At 39.1% G+C, this 18,566-nt stretch overlaps 1 protein-coding gene across 12 annotated transcripts in view; it reads right to left on the bottom strand.

Moving 5' to 3' along the window:
• INPP4A (inositol polyphosphate-4-phosphatase type I A) overlaps positions 1-18,566 on the bottom strand; it is a 111,689-nt gene that overhangs the window by 75,137 nt on the left and 17,986 nt on the right. For 4 of the 12 annotated variants that reach the window (XM_036388613.2, XM_036388666.2, XM_036388693.2 and 1 more), the window contains exon 1: positions 7,903-8,075. The exons of 4 other annotated variants lie outside the window; for them this stretch is intronic. The gene's annotated coding sequence lies outside the window, so the exon portion shown is untranslated. Of the gene's footprint in view, positions 1-7,902; positions 8,077-18,566 lie in introns of those variants that run through there. 4 more of the 12 variants (XM_036388683.1, XM_036388718.1, XM_036388657.2 and 1 more) reach the window with 3 other exon arrangements.

Raw genomic sequence — 18,566 nt, 5'->3', positions numbered from 1 at the left:
CTGACTCACTGGATAGCAGCAGCTAAATCATTCCAGGAAGGAAGGCACAACTAACACTGCTCCTTTGCAATTAAATGTGGTGTCAACATCTCTGAAAGGTACCTGCAACCCATGACACCAGGTGTGATTTTGTCTATTAGGTAATCAGGGAAAAACAGAGCTACTTTGACTGGAGGTGAGCCAAAATGGCACATGTTGGTATAACCTAAAAGTCTTAAAACAATAAAAAATAAATCCAAACACACCACATTAAAAGTAAACAAACAAAAAAATACTCCACCACCCCACCCAACTTCTCTCCAGAATACTTGGACAGAAGAAAAAGAGCAAAAGAGAACACTTTGCAAAAGGTAAAATGCAAAACCATAGCTCTCAAACAAGCTCAGGATGGGGAAGGACTGTTTGCTGATAATACTGGCAAATTTGAGGAACAAGAAACTCTGCAGTGGACAAGGAGGTGAGGATGAACCACATGACAGCAGAGCTGAAAACTAATGCTCATTCAAAGCAAGTTGTTAGACTCAGTGTAGCTCAAAGATATTTCCTGTAAACATATTTTAGAGGCTCAAGTTTCCAATAATCAGCCTACAAACACAGGCAGCATGTTCTTTTTCTAGCAGACAGAAGGTAGAAAATACTGTGTGTCCTGCTGTGCTGTCTGATCTCCTTTGCTTTGGGGCAAATAAAATACTGGCATTGTCTCAACTCTCTTGCAACTCTTGCAATATATTATTTCTTGGACTCTTTCTTCATTCCCCATTTTGAAATACCAGTTTATAGGAAACATAAGAACGTAAAGAAGATAGACTCACTTCATTCTGAGCAAATCATTACTGTGATCAATATGGCACCTCTTTTTGCAGTATTTACACAAGATGCTATCACAATTACACCAAAATATACCCTCCAGAAAAAGAGTAAACCTGCCTTGTCTTCATGTCACTTCCTCAGAATTACTTCAGATTCACTTGTATTATGTATGCAACCTGTACTGTGCACATTATGTACACAACATTAAAATTTTATCTATTCTCAGCTCCCAGTTGTGAAGAAATAAAACACATGTCTTCAACTCTATCACTTGGTTGCAGCAGTGCTTTAACATTCCTAATGCTAGACTGTGTTCCTGAAGGAGTCACAGCTTCTTGTCAGGCAGAAACACAGGGACAATTTACCTTGCTCTGCATGTGATTTTTATGAAAAGAAAATCACAGAAGTATCTCCCCAGGTTGAACACACAGAGTCAGAACCCAGAGCATGACCCAACATTAGGTCCATTCCTCAACACTGTCAAATACACAACTCCACAAAGTCAGTCTAGATAAAGAGTGCAGTTCTGCAAAACGGGAAGCCAGGAAGAGAAGATTACAAAAGGCAGTCGCGAGGTCAAAGTGGTTTGCACAAGTAGATCCTGTATTTCATATTCTATTTTACATACTAAAGAGAAGACATGGTTTGATTTCACAAGCATTACTGACCCAACCGTCTGCTATGTGTTTATGCAAAAAGATGAGGTGACACCCAGGACCATGGTGCACCAGCTGTGAAGAACTCTGTAATAGTGTTGATAGGAAATGAATGGTGTCCAGTGTCTAAAATTCTTACTGTCTTCTTTCATTTATTCTATCATTGTCACAATAAGACACATTTTACTTAGCTACCAAATGCCCACAAGGCCTCTTCTTTTTTTTTATCATGGGAGGCAATGTTTTCAAGCTAGATAATATTTCACTGTGAAACTAAACATCCAAGTAACAATGGCTGGAAATTATCTTCATGCAGTGTAACCGATAATTTTCTGAGGATGTTCAGTTTTACACAAATTCCCAAGTTGTTGAGACATTAAGATGTGTTTTCCCTACTACACTGGCCTTATAATGTTCATTTTATGAGCCCCCAAATGCAGCTTGAGAGCTCATGTAAATGGGAACACTGGGTACTCCAGCCATGAAACATACAGTACAATATGGAGAAGTCGAGGCTGCATTATTAACTTTATGTTCATATAAACAGTCATGATTACTGTGAAAGTTGTTTTCAGAAATGTGAATCACAAAGGAACACGGGGAAAAAAGCAAGTTCTAGGGAAGTTGGGAAAGATGTCATACTTTAAAAAAAAAAAAGCTGCACACTGTAACATTCTTCCTTCATCAGTTACCACAGCCCTCTCAAATGCCTATTTGACATATACCCTCTTAGCAATCTTTTAGATGTCTGCAAATGTTGCTAGTGACAATAAAGTACTGTACTAAGAAGAAAATGCTCTTCCCATTTATCCTGGATGCCTTGCTTATGACTGGAAGGGGGATCCAATCTTCACATAAATTGAGTCAAATTACAAGAGTTCTTGTCTCCTACTTATCACAAATATAACACCAGCTAAGCAGATCTTCACTGGTAAGTGTTCTGTCCTCCATTTGTCTTTCTGCTAAATTTTACATAAAATTGCTCTTTAAAGACCCCTCTGGTTTTTAAAGAGACAATTCTTACCTGTGCCAAATTTTTTCTAGCCCACAATAAAATCTTACCAGTGGCCCCTTGTGACATTTTGATTTTCCATGAAATTTAAAGACTATGGCGATGTTTAGATATCTGAAATATAAATCCCACTAACAAGTACAGAAAAGAACATGCAGTCCTTCTTGAGGTATTAGGAAATATTTGCATCCCCCCCCAAAAAAGGCAAAGCATTTACAAGGAAGTCAGAATGGAGACTACATGGGTGTTGAAGCCAAACCCCTCCTTGCCTCAGATCACACACACACAAACATTGGCAGCCTTCCCTCACTTCCACTCATAAAAGGAGCTGTTTCCTTCACACTCTCACTGTAAATGGAGGTTTATCCTTCCATGTGCCCAACCAGGCCCTCCCTCTCACTGCTCTCTGTACCCTGAAGGTGCTCATCTCTTTCCACTATGCCCATGCACTCTGTCTCTCTTACTACATTCCAGCAAAATCTGCCTTTCTTACTATGTACCAGCAAAAGAGTAGTCACTTTTCCAAGCAACTTTCCTGTGTAAAATCAGTTTTCTGTAGAAGTGTCAGCATTATAATATCATGTTCTCATCAGAATCTACAAAGCTATGGGACAATGATGAGAAATCTTCCTTATGCAGGCAAAACCACAATGGCCACATTCTTCCTATTACTCACTACCTCCTGTTTACCAAAACACAATTGAAAGTCATCTATGTCTCTCAAGAACAGAGAATAATTTGAGTAACTTTTCCCAGACACCCACATTTGAGAGAGTGTTTATGACAGAAAGAGCTCACTCTGGCCAGCTCAGTTGCATCCATTTTTATGTCATGTATTTAGAGCTATGATGCTAATATTCAATGACAGTAATAGTTGTGACACAATCCTTTTCATACAAATCCACATATCATACAGAGCTCAAAAGAGCTCTTCTTCCAAATTTTCCTGAAACAATAGAGGACACTGTCAACATGGCATTATTTATTTCATGTTCTTGTACGTGCATTATACAAATCAACATTTTACCATTTTGGTCCATATATCCTCAGAAGAAGCCTTTCCAACTGCTTGACAGAAATAACACTGAAGCCTGGAAAAAAATAAATCTTATCCTGTAAAGTTAGGCCACTTGTGTCTATTTCTGAAATGAGACAGAAGAAATCTTTTATAGCAGTTTGTATTTCAGGAATCTGGGACTTATAATACATTCACCTATCACATACAGGAAATTGGATGAAGTTATTGGCATTTAGTGCAATCTAGAATATTGCAGTGCTGTCTTTTTTTTTTTTTAACAGCAGACTCCATGCTCTGTTATTCACCTCTGCCTGTAGCTGCTTTGTCATCTGGAACTAACAAGTATTTATCTAAAAAGTAAATTTGAATTAAGGATCATGAACCCACACCCTTTAAACTGTGTTTCACCTGAACATAGAAGGTCAATTCAGTGTTATGTGAGACATCAAACCTACCAATTGGTGATGTTTATTTAAGCTCATGCAGACGAGTCAGAGGTACTCTGCTGCTTTAAAGGCAAAGCATCAATTTGAAATGAAAACAGAGCTAATCCCAGATTTCTGCATCCCTATAAAATACAAGGACAATTCTGCACAGAAATAACATGCCATCATAATCCAGGCCATAACCTCATTTAGCCAGAGCAAAATGAACTACCCTCATCCTCACACTGGCTCTGACTCCAGAGCACAACAGGGGGACTACAGCCATGAAGTCAAGTGAAAACCCCAACCCTGAAGGCAAATGAAAGGACCATCATTGTTATCCTCAGAGTATAGGCTGTACCATTCACTCTTTATTTAAACTAGCACAAGCTTCAAAATACACAAAGGTTTAAACAGACAAAAAATGAGACTGTGACTTTTCCTGCCTGATGCAGAAGCTCGTGCAGCACAATGAGCTGGGAGCCCCTCTAGCAGTTCAGGCCTTCCAGGGCAACCAGGATGTGTTCACTGTCTCACTGTGTCCTCCTGCTTGAACTGCTTCAGGATTAAGCGAAGAGCTTTTCAGGACACACCACAAACAAAGATTTAACAACTCTTTCCCCCTCCTCTTTAAAACCAGGCAACAAATCTAATCCCTGTAAGAAGAGTTCTTCAGAAAACAGCCAAAGCGGCTGAGGAGATGCCCTCTAGATGCTTACACTTATACAAAACAAAAGTAACTCATGTAAAAATTGTCATCTCTAAAAATGACACAAATAAAAAGAGGAGTTCTCCAACAAACAAGATGGTTCAGTACTGCAAATGGTGCTATTCATACTGCTCACATGCAAGGATTTTATTCCAACAGAACTCCAGTTTACATGGGTTTACTTCAAACACGCAAAAAAAGAAACAAAAACTTGTAAAAAAACCCAAGTCATAAAATTTTTCCCTCCCTCCATTTCAAATTCCTATTTGAAAACAGAAATGCTGTGTTGTTCTCTGACAAGGATGTACCACACAAACACCAAGATGCTGCTTTTTCATATACTGCAGAGTCCTTTATCAGGAAGTCTAATGTCAAACAGCATATCACCACAGAAAATATGGCAACTATTTCTTCTGGGGAAAAATATAAATCCTTATTCAGTGCATGACCTATCTTTTACTCTGTGTAAAACTTAGCTTCTGAAACAGCAATGGTCCAGTCTGGGTTGATCATTAGCTAAAATTGCAACACAATAAAAAAATATCACTCATATTAAAGATGACTCACATAAATTAAATGAACTGCAATGACAGGATTGGATTTCCCCTAAGTTCTTCATCAGGCAAGGCTAGTTATAAATCATTGCTAATGCAGCTTTTGTGTAAAACAGGAGAGTAAGTGCTTCCTCCCACCAAAGAATTTTGGAGAAATGCTTTATTTTCTCTAGGGTCCTAATTTTTCTACGTACTACCCACAGTAACAGCTCTGTTTCCTGCAGCCATTTCCTGCTGTCATGGCAAGGAGAGGTAGAACCACATGCCCAAGGTGATGCCACTGTCTGTTTTCAAACTTCTGCCCAAGGACTGAGAGAGCAGAACATGTAAGAGATCTGAGTTAATCCAGCAGCTGCCAGGAAGACTGACAAAGGGCTCAGAGTAACACAGAGCATGGCCACAAAAGAAGCCACCAAAAAAAAGCAGGAGGTTTTACAAAGGAAGAAACAAATGAAGGACAACCTGAACACCCCACCTGTTGTTTGGAACACAAGCAGCACAAGGAGCAAAAGGGAAGTGCTGAATTACGTGAGCTTTGTGGCATTCAAGGCTTTCCTAGGTGGAAAACCTACCAAGGGGAGAGAATCCACACCTGAGCAGATGAAGTGAGAATCAAAAAGGGGGCTTAAATTTCAGCAGGAAGTTCACAAAAGCTTTAGAGAAGGCAAAAATAACAAAGCATGGCTCTGTAGTAATGCAGAGATGAGAAAAACAGCTGTGATATCCTGTAGGTTAGGAACAGGAGGGGAGAACAGAGAGCTGGGATCTTCTGCTTGCGTTTACAGAAAAAAAAGGCCAAGGATATAATGAACTCTCACAATTCAAGTCCTGCCAAAAAGTACCAGTGAAATAATCCAAATAGCCTCTGTCACTTGTTACCTTTGCAGCCTAATACAAAGCCATCTTAAGGTAACAAAACTCAACTTTCAGGGTGCCTAGAGAGCAGACTTTGACAAGCCCTGTTATACTTATTGCAAAGTCCCTCCACAGAAAGATCAAATGCAGCTGGTTCCTTTTCACTTAACACAGATTTTATTTACCTAAATACATACTTAAAGGCAATTGTTTAAGCAAAATTCTGACACAATCTTAAATAACAGTAATTAAGATAAAAACCAGTGGAAAAATTCAGACTGTAAAGAATGTTGTATTTCTACTTGTTTGGGTCTGGGAGGAGAAGGAGACTGTCACGTGCCAGAATTTTGTTAGTGAGCAGTCCCAAACCCACTGTTTAAACTAGTTTGCATTTATAATGCTGTAACATGAGAAATATTTAATATCAGAAACACAAGTCACAAAAATTAGTCAACAAAATTTTTCCTCTGGCAGTTGGGCATCCATGACAGACTTTGTTTTAAATGCTCCTCTCACACTGTAGTTTTCCAAGTTGTATGTCATCAGAAGTATAAAGATCCTACAAATGCTCTAACAGACCTTACTTTCCATTTTATTAAGAAAACTAATCTATTATAAAAGCTAGAGTAACACCAAATCTGGTTAATTCATAGCAATGAAAACACTGTCCATCAGTAAATGCTACAAACTAGCATACAGAAGAAGAACCTAAAGATGCTGTAATTTTTAAATGCTATTATTACAGCACTGTATTTCTTCCAGAGAAGATGACAGTCATCCCTTTTATGTAAATTCTACATGGAAATGAGTGGTAATTTCAAGTACCTGAAAGCAATCTAGGAAATGATCAGGTTTTGAAAATACCCTCATTCCCTCATTCTGAAAACAAACACAAGTGATCTGGCTCCCTTATTACTGAAAGCAACTGCCAACTTCACTGTACTTTAAAAGGATACTGCTTTGCAAATACAAAATAAATGGGGGGGGGGTGGGAAGAGGAGAAAAGAAAAAAATAAAGATAAATTCACTACTGCAGTTCAAAACCAAAATCCCGAGTTTAAAAAATCTCTTGTGGGGAATATAGCAAATGCTCAAGACTCAGAGGATTCTACAAGAGCATAATAAGCTATACCAGCCTAACCTATGTTAAAATTATAGCACTAAAGTGAGTAAAATAGCAGTAAAGCCACTATAAACAAATGTTATAACTACTCTGCATATGTCAGCACTAACTAGAATATGTCTCATTTTTTGCATATTACTAATTGCCAGAACATGACATATGTGCTTTCAGTGGCACAAGATGAAAATCACCCCAATATCTGGAAGTACCACTTGTAGTATTTGAAGAAACTGTTTACATCCAGGCACTGCACAGATCACATGCACAGTCCCAGCCTGAATGCTGAAGGCAAAACAACACAGTGGCTCTAAAGGTAAACAATTATTTTGCTACTTCAAATACAACTGCTTTTTCTATTCTATTGACACAGAAATTCATTAAGCAAGAACTAGAGAACTGCAGCACCCTCCAAAGAACAGAGAGCTGCTTAAAAACTAATTGTTTTCCTTGCCCTACCGTCTAGCAGCACTGTTTCTTCAAAAGAGGTCTTCTGTCCTTAACATGGCTGCCATGCCTTACATAACATCAATGAATGAGAAAGTAGTTATTTTGTTTCCTAGGACACACACTGCCCATTAGCCATATGATTCTCCATATGGCATAGCAAACAGCCCAGACAAAGCTTTGCAGCAACGCAGCTCCAAAGATCAGCATCCTCTGAGGATAGCAGCAACAGTAATTCAGGCTTCACAAGCACCAAATTCCCTTTGGTACATATTTAAATAAACAGGCATTCTTACCTTGAGAAAGCAATACTAATAATAATAGCAGTGCTCAGTAGAGCCTCCTCTGTTTCATCTGTGCTCGTAAAAATGAATCTTGGTGCCACTGTCTGCTGCAGCAGGTAATCAATAATATAACCTGCTTCCTCTGTTGCCAGAGCTGCTCCATCTGAACGCTAGCTAACGTGAACACTGTCAGTGTGAGTCATACCAGTGACTCAGAGCAGATGCAGAGCTGCAGGAGGAGTTTAAGTTTCAAGGCTTCCTCTCGTTCCGGCTCCCTGTCACACAGGCACTCGCTGCCTGCCTGTGTCTCTGTGTGTGCCTGCAGACTGCCCCAGAAGTTGGATTTTATCCTCTGCATAATCTTGGAGAGTTGAGCAGTTTCAGTTTGTTTGTTTGCTTTGGGGTTTGGGTTTTTCCCCCTGGAATAGCAATTCTGCTTCTTCACAAATATATTTGTCAGGAATAAAGACCAAGTGAATACTATGGTATGGCAGGCGATACACTACTACAAGATACATGTGGACTCACAAATCTTGTCAAGAATAAGGGCAGAACTCAAAAAAACCAGTAAAGACTGTAAAATGAAAGCATTGAGTCTGGGCAATATCCATTTATTCATGACAACTTCATAACAAAGTGTCTGATTTTGTTAAGTACTCTGGGCACATCAAATTTGGTCTCAAATGCAGTGAGATGAGAGAGCTGTAGGAAGGACTGTAAGAAGGGATGCACATGAGCAGAAATGCTGTGTGCCTGACACCAGTTTAGCAGAGAAAAGAGCCTATAGGAAAAGAGAATAGCTGCATTATAAACATGAACAGTGCATTTGGGTTTAGGGTTGAGTTCTAGCAGCTACCCCCACAGGTATCCATCTCACCAGCACTGATAACCTAGTCAAAGAAGCATTTTGAACATGTATTTATTTCCCAGGCCTGCCAGACTCCCCACCATGAACAAGCAAGAATAGGCATCATGAGCCAAAGTTAGGCACTCAATGTTGGACATTGATATGCATTGCTGTTCTGATCCCACTTATTTCTGAAAGGCACATTGTACTAAGCAGTTGCAGTATTTAACAAATTCAGCCTTCAAGAGAGATGAAGCCATCTAGTACTGAGCCATCAGGTTAAGTACATGGAAACAAATTACAGTGGGATGAATCAAGCAAGTATTGTCATAAGAAGATGCTGGCTGAAAGAACAATGCCACTAAAATGCATAGACCTGCTAAACAGCCACTCATATAAACATCCCAGATAGTCTGGGGAAAAAACACTTGGTTTATGTCAAAGCATTTACAGCTGAACATTTTTCCTCATACTTAGCAAATGTCCAGTTGGCTAGCACCCAGCTAAACAGATTTGTGTTGAGATTTCTCATGGAAAGGCTAATATCAAAGCATGACTTTCATGGGTCTGCATGTTTTGTCATTTTAAAGAATTCCTTCCCTTTCAAAGCCCAGTAAAATGAAAGGTACCCCTGCCCATTCAATCCAAGTATGTGTGCAGCACTCTTCTGGACTGAATTTGGCTGTTAAAACTGCTGAACAAACCTTGTACTAGTGAGGGCGAATGTTTATTCCATGTCTCTCAAAGCAGCCAAGAACACTGCCTTGGCAGAGATCAAGAGATGAGAAGGAATCAAGCTGAGCAAAACAATTCTTGAAGCATGGTCATGGAGACAGCATAAACAAGGGGGATATAGAATAGCTGGTATCTATGAAGATACACTGAATTAAATTCTTTCCCCTAAAACCATTAGTATTCAATCACTTGGAAAATCTGTTGAATCCCATCCTTTCCCCCAGTTTACTAACGACAGTGAATATTTGCTCCTGTTAAGCTTCCAAGGCTTTATTTTCATGTTTTAAATGTTTGAATAGGCAAGAGAATGCTAAGAACCACAGCATATCAGGGAAAAAAAAAAACCCAAAACACAAAAAACACAACAGCAGCAACAAAAAACCAAACCAAACCCTGGGATTTTAATCAGGAAAACGAACATGGTCTAAATGGCATCTATGACACAGGCAGAGAAGAAGACAAAACTGGATGATGCTTCACATGTCTGGGGGTTTGGAGGATGGTAATTTGTTTTCTTTTTGGAGGTGGGGAGTTGTGGGTTTTGTCTCCTTTAAGATACATGGCACGCAATTGTATATTTACATTCAATTTTGTGCTGCTGTCCAGCTAAGAGCCAAGATTTGGATCAAAGGTGACTTAAAGAAAAGAGCTGTCAAAGGCCTCAAAGGGATAAAGCACACCAAGAGTGAGCACCCACTGTGAAAAATGCATGTACTTGCCTCAGCTGCAAATGACCTCATCTACAAATCAGATGTAATTTAGCTGCTGTAGGCAGCAGTTTCCTGTTTAATTGATCAGCTTTTTTTGCTGGACATTCTGCACTAGAAAGGGGCTGGGTAAGGGGTTGAAAAGTGGGAAAACCTGAATCTTCTTACCCTCCAAAAAAGTGAAGGTACACACATGTGGATGAAATCTTGACCAGAAATTTAGTACAGCCTTCTGAATGAAACACTGCTGCAAGAGATTCTGCATCAAGAGGCAGTGTAGACTATTATACGCTCTTTACAGTCTATGGATAATGTTTTTTCCTTCTTCACCTTTAGGTAACAAGCAAGCAAAGCCTTTTCTATAGTAACTATTCAACATGGTATCAGGCTCAAGAATCTTGCTCTTCCTTATCACCTCCCTGTCTCTAGGAATTAGTTTGTTGGGAATTATTTTTAAAGTCATCATTAAGCCAGTGATGGTGGAAATGGTTTCCCACAGCTTATTCCAGATTGTCAGATTTCTTATTAACCTGCTTTCTCATTAAATCTCAGAATGTCCTCACTGAGAACACAAACCTCTAATCTTATTTCTGAGCCTTATTCTTCTTAGGTTATACTGTCTGGGGGTGGGGAGGGAATGGAAGAAATAAAAAAAAGCATTCATTCTTTTCAAGGACAGACCTGGCTCCTGATGCAGAAGCAGATTGAGGACCACTGCCAACATCCACAGTGCCTCCTTCCACCCTCACCCTCCTAGCTTTCCAGTCATCTTTCCAACAGCTACACTCTCTGCTGCATCCTAATGTTTTGTAATCTTGTTTTTCTGAGCCCTGTGTAAAGGTAAGAGTTCAGAGACACTAATTTTTGAGGAGCACTGACACACATTTTCAAGAGGAAGAGTTATTTTCCTGAACCAGCTATTACTCATTTATTATTGACATGGTCATTAAAATACCTTCCAAAGTACCAGTGAGGAGCCACACATGGAAGTGAGCACCATGCACACACATAGTAGAAGACACCCACTGCAAAAGGAGCACGTATTTTGAAAATACATATAGGCAAAAAGTTGGAAAGATAAATATTTTTTGCATTCTCTTACCAACACAGCTAACTGACTTGACATATGTCCACAGAAAAGAAAAAAGCAGAAACTAGATCTCAGTGTCTTGCTCATTAGACTATCAGACTTCCCTTTTGGTGCATCTCACTAGCAGGTTTCTTTCTTCCATCTAATTACCTTTCATGGGTGTTTTGATATGCCATGACAAAAGCACTGTTTGCTTCTCAGGAAAATTAAGACTCCTGCTGGGAAAAGTGTCAGAACCAGAATCTTTACCCTGCACAGACAATGAACAGAGGAAGTCACACATGAAAGCAGATCTTTAGTGATTGGGTATGGAGGCAGGGAAGAGGATGATGCACTTAGCACAGTTATCTCAAGGTTTCTGAAGATTAATAACAGGACACACTGCAGCAGTTGAACTTTTTACCTTCACTACATCATCCAGCACTCAGTAGCATCTTGCAGTCCTCTCTAAAAAGCAGTTAGCAAAGCAACCCACAAGAGGCTGTGGGAAACCATTTCCTCCACATAAGTACATCTCTTCACTGAGACCACCTCCTCAAGCTACTGCTATAGCTTGTGACCCACGTAAAATGTATATTTTATTACTCCCTAACAATCCAAAGCTACATAGACTGCAATGGGAAGAGACAACAAAGTTACAAGCTGTCAGTAACACACTGCATGCAGATCTCAGAGGGAAGTACTTCTGCAAATCCAGTGAAAATGCAAAAGACAACCTAAATGCCCATTTCCCCTTAATTGTCTTTTCTCACCAGATGAAACAACAAACTGCAGAGACTAAGATCAGAGAAATCAGCCAAAACAAGACAAGGACAACACATCTCATAGCAACAAAGATGTACTGACCAGATGAGAGACTGGCTTACAGACACTGCTGTGGCTTCTGCATCTACAGACAACCATACATTGCAAAGGCTTGCTTGGGTAAGGAGGACTCTCCAGATTGCTCTTGATGTCAGCACAGAGTCAGCTGATCTTTTGGCAATCAGCCTGCTCACATCTATCCACTTCTGCTCTCTTTTTCTCTCTAATGCTAACATCTGCCCATGTTTTGCATCCACAGAAAAGGTCAGCAAGCTCCTAATGACACATTAAATCTGATAATCAAGAAAGACACCATTTGCAATTACTGTGTGCCCACTCTCATTCCCCTGATATTCAGAACTCAGTTTTTTCCTAAAAAAATTCCAACATAGGGCAAGTGCAGAAGAATCCGTAATCTCAAATCTTATATAAATGCCATAAATTCAGTTTGGATAACAGAGAAAGTATGTCAGAACACACCCAGCCTCCCCAGGCTTCCAAGAACATTAACATTTTTTCTATCAATACAGCCACAAATTCCTTATTCCAAATAATCTTTATTTTTCTATACAATGCACAACTACCCCTCTGTTGCAAACCAGCCTGCAGATTTTCTGCACTCATACAATCACTTCAATTGAATATTGACCTGTGAATCCTAAGAAAAGAGACACCCAAACAACCCAGGCATAAACTCATTTTTAGGCAAGTCTATCTGACTTAAACATCACAGTTCTTCACATTGTCTAACAAAATTCTATACTCTGATGGATATTCTCTAAATCCACTCATTTTTCTCATTCAATATACTCTAAACATTTTCAAACTGAAGTTCTTCCTGTTGTCTCCACAATGCAGGACTTGTAGATCTCATGCTGGTGACCTGTGACTGGTAGATTCTTCAAATGACTCAGAAAGAACAATTGTCAGTGCTGGAGGAAGTGGATGCAAAGACTTACTGTTTTCCCAGTACCATCTGCTACACTGGGGAAAACAAATCAAAACCCTGTAAGACTGAATGCAAAGCTGGACATTTTTGATCATTATTCCTGCAGTATTTGTTATAAAACTTACTCCTCATTTCCACAAAGAAAGACCAGCTCTGATGAGATTTCTGTGGTTCCACAACAGATTTCTAATGCTTTGTGCTGTCTCCCCAACATATCTGTAGTCTTTTGGAAGTTAACCAACCCCTATTTTCAGCAAGGAAATCATCTTTTGATAGGTTTCTAATTAGTAAGGCCATGAAAATAACTGCCTATCTAGATATGTTTATGGGCCTCATTCTCTTATTCCTATTTTTGTCATTCTTTGCCTCCATTGCAAAAAAGAAAAAAAAAAAAGAAGAAAGTCCTGCTGTTACTACAGTGTAATACAGCACTTCACAAAATGCTAAGAGGGTTCCCAAATGTAAGTTGATCAGAAAAAAAAAAATTAAAAGCCACGGGGTTAAACCATTTTTCTTCCTTCTCAAAATTCCTTATTCCTTCTTTCAAAAGAAGAAATTATTAAAAATATTAGAACACAATCCAATCATAAATAGTTATCTGCAAGCTCACAACTTTGAAGTCCTTATGTATTTGTGGTACACAGGAAATTATTCTCCAGATTAATGCCACCAAATAATCAATGAGACCACTCAAAGACTAAGGTAATGTACACATTGAGTTGTGCATCCAGCAGGAGCCCAAGGTGGAAAATCTTATTAAAAGTGTTGATAATGGAAGTGTTTCATGACTAATTTAAATTTTGACGTTCAGAACTTAATTGATTTGAGATCATTTGGGATTTTTCCTAAAATTAGGTCACAGAAAAAGCTCACTAAAAGTAGCACTGTGGTGTTCCTAATGGGATTTCAAAAAATCTTTATGTCAAAGGCTACATGTCTTATTCTAAGAACAGTCAATTCCAAATCAGCAAACCTACAGAGACAGTAAAAGTAGGCAAGTAATAATCATTTTAAAAAATAATTGATGCAGAACCTTCCTATTAAATGAACCATTTTCTTTTCTGGCAGAAAAGAACATAAAAATACAGATCCCAAAGAGACCCACCAGTTATGACATCTTTTTCCATGTATCTGTTGGAAGAGCAGGTGATATATCCGTGCTGTGATGGGTTTCTGCTTTTCTTTTTAATGAGCTTCATTTGTTTATGTATAATCCATAAGCATGCATTAATATATTGCTCTATGTTTAGAATATTTTCACTTTCTATTAGAGTTGAAGATCTCTGGCATGGGATGGCTTGTGACTAAGGTGAGACCAGAGATTACAGGTGTTTGCATCAGAGTGTTTTGGGAAAAGACCAAGTCCTTGAATTTTATTTTAACATACAACTTCTTGTTTATAGTTAAACTGCACCAATCTAAACTAGTGAGATTACTGGCATCATCTTTTTATATTACAAAGACAATAAAACAAGTATTTTCTATCAACCTGCTCTCTCCCATTTCCACCTTCTTCTAATTCTGTACTTCAGCTCTTTGGAATTGACGGCTGCTCCTGCACTTGCCTGATGATGGTCACAGCACACAGGTCCTGCCACTCTGAACCCCTGGGAGCTGCAGCTGTCCTTTCCAGCCTGGCTGGGCCACAGAACCAAGGCTTCCTTCACACAGAGATTAGTTTGGTGAAAAGGACAGCTCTGTTGGCATGATTTTGCATCTGAGACAACTGAGGATACAGAAAAAGCGTGCACCTGGAGATGAGGTCACATTATCCTCATTACTTGTTCTCTAGATTACCTCAAAGCTTTTAACCCAAACCAGAGGAAGGCTGGTTTTCCTTCCCCCAGCTCATTTTAGGTGTTTCTAGGGGGCAGGGTGTGGGACTGGATGGCTGTGTCTTGTTTTGGTTTTTTTTTCAAATGGAAGAATGAAGCAGATTGAGTCTGAGGCTCAGAGGTACAAGTTTCTAGGGCCCACCTCACTGAGCTGGTAATGATTTTATTCATTACTTGCCTGACATTTCGTAAAAAGTCTTGGGAACTGAATCTTAAGCTCTAATTAGTGCATTTAATATTGGACGAGTTTTCTTGAGGGTATTATTAAGTAATTCTGGAAAAATGCTTAGTTTTGGAAGGAAAATATCCATTTATCTCCCATCCACATCTTGTGAAGTTGACTCTAGTCAATGCAGAACACTTCAAAGAACTATTTAATAAATGACAGTCACATTCCTAGAAAGGTGCACTCCAAACTACATTCACTTTTGAAAGTTGAGGATTTCAAAAACTCATTAAATCATTTTAGAGACAAAGAAGACAAACAGAAAAAAAAACTGGCTATAAACACAAAACCACCAGTACATGTCAGCAAGAGCCACAAAGACAGGCAGCATGAAAATACTTCATCAGTTGCTATATTCCAAAATAGCACTAATTCTCTGTTAATTTCTCTTGGGAAAAACAATTCTAATAACCCTCTATGCAAGGCCTTCTGAAACAGACTACAGTCAATTAACATTTGCTGATTATATGAAAGGTGAACAGAGACAGCAAGCTGAGCAAAGAGGAAGAACTACATGATCCACACCCATAACGGTGGAAGGACTCTTAAAATACACAGGCAGTGATTCAATGTTACACCCGTAGTTAAGATGGAAAAGGAAACAGAAACATTAAAATGAAAGACAAGTAAAAGCTATCCTCACATTAAACCAGTTTCAAAAGTATGGGTGTATTTTTTTTTTTTTACAGTGGGTCTAAAATAGGGTAAGATTTAAGCAGCACCTGTTTTGGGCAGAGTTTCTATATAATCTGCCTATTTTGGAATTCATATAATAGACTGAAACCACACAAATACTGGCTAAACACTGTTTTAAAAGAACTTGACACTTTGTCAAGTTTATATAAATAAGCTAAAAATTTATTTTTATAGACTATAATAGGTAGCTAACATAAGTCTTTTTCTTCTACAAAAATAGAGTATATTTCTTCAACCTGCTCTCTCCCCCCAAGAGAGAAACTGAAGCAATCAGCATGAAACTGGCAGCAATCAGCACCTATATAAGAAAGTGAAAAGGAAATAATAATTTTTACTTGCATAGAAAAGAAATCCACAGAAGAAAGCAACATATTTTTGGTATCTTACTTCTGATCTTTTAGTTTGTTTGCTTTTAAGAGAAGTCTTTACAGGTCTACTACTACAATGTGCAAACTCCTGTAATTTAGGTACTAAAAAGATGAAATAATTAGAGTCAAGTTTTTCATTGAAAAATGTCCCATTAAGGGAAAAAAAAGGAAAAGAAAAAGTGGGAACTTAAAACACCTCATTAAAGAAACAAAGTTATTTATTCCTCCTACAGATGCAGCTTGCTAAACAGGTATAAAGGAATATTTAAGTACAGAAGCTGAAAAGTCATGCCTTAAAATTCTGCAATGCCTCTCGTCACTTCAATAGGTTGAAAATAACTACAATTCATGCTACCCCTTATAGGCTATGGGGAGGATGAATAGACTGTGTTAACAAGAATGTCCAGGAGAGTCAGAAAATACACTGTATTCTCTACTTTCTCAGCAAGAAGACAGGCAGAGTACAATTCAGAGCACCTAAGCTAGGCAGGAGCTATGTTGCTAACTTAGATTCTGTCAGGAATCGCCTCTATAAAGGCAATTGCTTCCCTCTAAAACCACAGAGGGAACGAAGTCTGCTGGTGTTAATATGCCCCAATCAGGCCTACAATCAAATAAAAAATTCTGCAGAAGATCTACAGAAATGCTGCAGTGGATTAAGTCAAATAGCTATCCAGTAGAAGCAGAGCTCAAAATAGAACATAGATGGGAAGAATCTCTGATGTGATTTTGTACAAGATAATATAAGAAACCGAGGAAATGTCAGAGCAGGGGAATGAAGACTCAGCAAGGCAAAGATCAATGTTACCATCAACAGGATACACACCAACCTGGGAGCAGTTCTTAGCATATGGTGTTGAAAGGAGAGAAGTCAATAGCACTGTGGTGGCTCACTAATCAGCCAAACTGGTTTAGAGAGCAGGAAATGGAGAAGTGATGGCAATAGTGCACAGCAAGTCATCTTAGGGAAAAGTGTGGCAGGGCAGGAAAAACAGCACAGTTAACTCTGATGGAGAAAGATGCAAAGAGGTGGATTCAGGACAGGAGGAACTCAGGCAGAGATGGGCACACATTTCCCCAGGCAAGAGTGACCTGACTGATTGACAGGCTGCTCAGAATAGAGAGAGATGCTTGGGGAAGCTGTGACAGTAAAGGAGAGAGAGGAGACAAAAGGACCTGGGAAGAGATCATCAGGAATGCTTCACACAAATAAGAAGCATTATTTGGCAACAAAAACAATGTTTGCTAATTCTCTGTGGAAAAAGACCCAAACTTTTTCAGGTCTGTCTCTTGTTTTGAATTTAGGCAGAAGTTAACTATTTCAATTTAGGCTGTATATAACTATGCTCCTTGACAGCATCAAGGCCTCTTCCACTGACACAGCTGTATAGAAGCTGTAGAGAGCTTTTCACCATGAAGAGCTCTATAGGCTTCAGTCTGGAAAAAGGTTCAGTTACAATTTCTGATGAACATACCACTCCCTGAAAGTTTGGGTCTGACTGTCAGGAAACCAAGTGAGACACTAAACCAATAAAGCTTTATTTAGGCAGAGGCTTCAAAAGTAACTCCCTTCCGTGTTCAAGGGGACTAACCATTTACCATGTGAGGCAAGAACTTCTTACACCAAAGCAGTGCTACTTCACATGAAGTATTTAAGGTCTGCTTAGCCTCTTTAATGCAATAAAGGCAATAATACTGAATAAAGGGAAAGAAATACCATGCAAGTTTGCAGTGCTTCAATGAGAAACTCCTGGCTGGGCATTAAGCAATCCTCAAAGGTTTGGCTCCTGAAGCTGTAACATGGAGTTATGCAAGTCCCCCAGGGTTTCTGAGCGTGCTGGAGCACAGTTACATAACCCACATGACAGGCTGAGCTTGGATGCTGTTTTGGACCACCCATCACTGAAACTCCTGGCCTTTTGGCTCATGACAGAAATACTCTTTAATGTCAGCACAGCTTTCTCCAAGTGCTGCTTTGCAGATTGGCACTAGTGCTATTTTTCAGAATTGTGTGGTACCAACAAAAAAGCCAACAAGAAGAAAAATATCAGTAACTCTAGAAGAACTGCTGTGCAGAGCCTCCACATGACATTCTACTGCGTGGGCTTCAGGCCTGGAAAGGTACTGTGGCAGGTGTGGCCTCTAATACTGCAGAAGCCACATAGAAAAAGGAAAAAATTGTACTGCAAGTTTAACATTTCTATGATACTCCGTTATCAACACCCTGAAATCTATAACAAAGCCACCTATAGCAGTTACCTTTTATTGTCCTCCTTAAGTCCACACACTAGTTTTTGTACTTTGAGCAGCTAGTTAGTACAGGGTCTTCTTGAGGAGCTGGATGTCAAATACAGGAGGAAAGGATAACTAAGAGGATTGCTTTTTTACCTCTTGGAAGATGTGGTGGCTGCTTATCCTT

Source organism: Molothrus ater, chromosome 2 (genome assembly GCF_012460135.2).
Source record: "Molothrus ater isolate BHLD 08-10-18 breed brown headed cowbird chromosome 2, BPBGC_Mater_1.1, whole genome shotgun sequence".
NCBI lineage: Eukaryota > Metazoa > Chordata > Aves > Passeriformes > Icteridae > Molothrus > Molothrus ater.
This window is presented reverse-complemented; position numbering and strand designations above follow the sequence as displayed.